Raw genomic sequence first — 4,460 nt, forward strand, 5'->3', positions numbered from 1 at the left:
GTTAGTCCTCGTTTTTACATGAATTTTATCACTTCTTGTGATAACTAGATTATCTGGCATGACTTGTCTTAATTAGAAACCGAGCAGTTAAGTAAGAACTATTGATTATTACGGTGTCCTTTAACATGCTACAGTAGCTGATTACAAACCGACACATCATATCCAAAGTATTATCTATATAAACCCACTAAAGTATTCATCTAACTTATTCAAAAGCCTATTACGTATCAGTTTCAAATAAAGATGATAACAGTAATGGTGATGATCATAAAAATGGTATTGGTAATAATATTGGTAATCTTAATAATGACGATTCCAATGATATTGAGAATGAGACTAATAATAATGATATATAATTCGCAGCTTAAAAGTAAAAAACAAACAAACAAACAAAATGATATTCCACAGAATGTCAACTTCAGTAATGATGAAAATAGAGTTAAAAATAAAATAAAATAAAATAATAGAATGATATGATCATATATTAATGATAACTTTAAAGATCGTCCTGATTGTAAATGAACCAACTATATATTTTCATTTTGTTAATTCAACAATATTCTTTGCTGAATAGTTTATATAAATATATATATACATAGAGAGAGAAAAATAAATAATAAGATGCTTAATAAATAAAATGAATAAACAAAAACAAATAACCTTTATAGTACTGATAAAAACAATGTCAAAACTACGTTTGAGAAACAGGTCTCTTGTCGACAAGTGTCCTTCTCTTCTGCAAAGGAAACTATATTCCCGGAAAGGGTTAAACAATAACTGAATAATCCATTCACTCGGAAGCTGTACATCATCTATTATTTATCTTACCAGAGAAAATCTCTGCTTGGAACATTTCTCCCTGTGACTGAGGCAGGGATTCCCATGATTATGCATAGGATTTCCACTAATATGCATTTTAGGATATAACAAAAATAATAACATGAACAAGACAAATCATTATAGCTGGGGCATTGGCCATTTGTATTATTTTAACTCGTGGAAAGTTCAATTTGGAACAGGGGGGAAACGTGAATTACGTTCAAATAGATAATTGCTATAGCGATGATAATGATGATGAATATTATTTTGGAAACACATCTGTTAAGGTCGTACAATATATCAAAATTATTCAATATTATTTTTTTATTGTTGTTATTAGCATTATTATCATAATCATATATATTTTATCATTAGCATTGTTGTTCACGTTATCATTAATACTATTACCATTGTTGTTATCATTATCACTAACATTATTATCATCATTATCGTTAATATTATCACCATCATCATTGTCATTATCACTAGGTTTATAATGATTATTATAATTCTTATCATCGCCATTATCATAATTTCCAAAATTAGTAGACCCTAGGAGTAGTAATGGTAACGGTGAAGGTGATAGTCGTAATAATAGCAGTAATAATAATAGTAGTAGTGGTAGTGGTAATGGTAGTGGTAGTGGTAGTGGTAGTGGTAGTGGTAGTGGTAGTGGTAGTGGTAGTGGTAGTGGTAGTGGTAGTGGTAGTGGTAGTGGTAGTGGTAGTGGTAGTGGTAGTGGTAGTGGTAGTGGTAGTGGTAGTGGTAGTGGTAGTGGTAGTGGTAGTGGTAGTGGTAGTGGTAGTGGTAGTGGTAGTGGTAGTGGTAGTGGTAGTGGTAGTGGTAGTGGTAGTGGTAGTGGTAGTGGTAGTGGTAGTGGTAGTGGTAATGGTAGTGGTAGTGGGAGTAGCAGTAGTAGCGGCAGTAGCAGAAGCAGAAGAAGAAAATTACTATTATGATTATCACAAGTAGTAGTAATGGCAGTAGCAACAGTGGTAGTAGTAGTAATACTGATAGTAGCGACAGAAGCAATGATAATAAAAATAACAAAGATAACAGTAAGTTTGATAATAATCAGAGAAACTCCCTTAAGCAAACCTTTAACACATGGACGCTACTGCAATTGCATATCTAAGCTGAACTAAGTCGCACAGCAATCAGGTCTGCGAGGGAAAGTTAAATGGAAATCAAACAAAATGATATCACTGGCCAATCTCCTGCAGGAGTTTGGAAAAATCTGAAAATGAATAGGGAGCCAAAGGAACTGAATATTTGCAGACTCTTTTTTTTTTTTTTTTTTTTTTTTGGGGGGGGGGTATAGGATCATGGTGTTATTACTAAGAAGCAGGTGTGTAGAAGAAAAAAAAAAAGAGAAGAAAATTGAGTATGATTGCAGATTATTCCTTCAAAGGGGTATACTATTCCAGAAGATTAACATATCTTTGAGAGGATATTATGATTAAAACAGAACCGTAGATTAATTCATTTGATAGTCTAGGAGGTTTTGTGTGTATATGAATAGGCAGTAATGGAGCTTCACGTAGAATATTATTCATATTGTTTTCATTATCATTATTATTGATATGTTGATGATGATGATGGTAATGATGATGATAATGATGAAGATGTTGATGTTGGTGATGATTATGAAGATGATGATCATGATAATGATAATGATGGTGATGATTATGATGATGATGATGATAATGATATTGATAAGGATGATGATGATAACAGTGACGATCATGAAGTGATAGTGATAATCATAAAGATGGATTATCATAATCAATAATTTAACATATGGATGATACCACAATATTTTTGCAAGTGAAAATTCGGATGTAAATACAAATCCAAGTTACTTATCAGTAAGTTCTGTTAAATTCAAACCAATCACTTTGAGATTAAAACACATCAAAGCAGGATAGGATAATCAAAGAACAGAAATAAGACAAAAAAGAAGTTAATATTACTTCGTCAACACATTTTTTTTTTTTGAAATAGCAATGGAGATGAAGAAAGGTTACCCTATTGCTCTCGCCAGATTATTTTAACGAAGTTGAATCATGTTGCAGAATCTGGGAAATGGCACCATTGGTTCTGATCTGATTTATTCTATTAATTCACGCAGCTACTATCCATGGCCTGTACTATACGGGGTTATATTTTTGTCATTGTTTATTTATTTATCTATCTTATTCTTATTTTTAATTTATCCATTTATTCGTTTATTTTATTAGTTTTATTATTATCATTATTTTTAGCTGCATTATTTTAATCAATTCATTCATTTATTTTATTTATTTTATTATCATCATTATTTTTTAGCAGGATTTTGCCAAAAGTTATAGGCAGAGTGTGATTAAACTTTACAGGCTGGTTATCCATGGGCCAAGAAGCCTATGGATAATGATTAGATTTCTGGTGATCCAAATAATGAGCGTCCTGATCCAGGGTAAAATTAAAGTGCTTGATTGACGTATGAATTTGTATTTACTCTCAATTCATTTTTTTCATCCTCTTAGTAAAGAGTACAAATGTCTAAAAAAAATCGCATCATTAAAACATTCAAAACGACAAAAAGTATAAAGATTTTGTCTCCTTTAACAGTTTGTCTTTTTTGTTTTGCGAGAAAAGAGTAATTCCGGGGAAGATGTAGGAACATATAGCTATTTTCCAACCACGAAATAACTCCACGGTAGCCCCCTCCGTATTTGATTTAAATTCGTGTTCTGTAGGGAACGGTATACTGCTTGATCAAACTATTTCAATTTTCTTGCAGGAGAAAATCCTAGCTCAGCACATTTCTCTCTGCAACTATGCACGACTTCCCAAGTGCATTTACGCAGAAAATAAAAGGTGAGGCTATACATTGCGCACAAATGTCATAGTGGAATTTAAAATACAGACGATAAATATTATGACGTTTATAATATTGATAGAAATAATTCAATGACAATTAAAATAATTTAGAAAATACCAATGAAATGATAATGACGATAAACGATAACATACACTTCTATTGACTAAAAAAAAAAAAAAAAAAAAATCACATGACTTACTCAACACTTAACACTTTATTTCGGGAATGCAAGCCACTATAGATTTCCTACAAACAAAAATCTTAGCATGATTTCATATCCAAGTTTCCTAAGTCGCATATCACATTTAAGTTCCGAGAGCAAAAGTTAAAATGGAAATCAAACATAATGAGATTATAACACGGTCTTTGGAGGAGTGGGAAATCATTGGGCGATTGTCAGGTTAATCATTTTATGAAGTCTCCAAAGGTAAATGCTACCTACTGTTAATTTGGTTTATGGTGTTATCAGTTTTATATATGTTGGTCTTATCATTGCAAAATTATAATGATTTGTTTAGCTATTAGTGTATCTGCATGTGTATCAATTGTTGTGTGTCAATCATTGCTTTACTTACTTAATCAACTATTAATATTTTGTGGATAAGAATGTAGTATAGAGAACTATACTTCTATTATTTTCCTTATTTTCTGCTTGTAACGTATTCAGAATACACATTTATTGTTCTAATTTAGTTATCATAGGTGTTCATATACATGACTTCTACTTTTCAATCTATATTAGCAATTATTGGTATATAAATTTTCCTTTTAATTAATT

Source organism: Penaeus japonicus, unplaced genomic scaffold (genome assembly GCF_977035675.1).
Source record: "Penaeus japonicus unplaced genomic scaffold, GWHDUDI00000001_assembly GWHDUDI00000025, whole genome shotgun sequence".
NCBI lineage: Eukaryota > Metazoa > Arthropoda > Malacostraca > Decapoda > Penaeidae > Penaeus > Penaeus japonicus.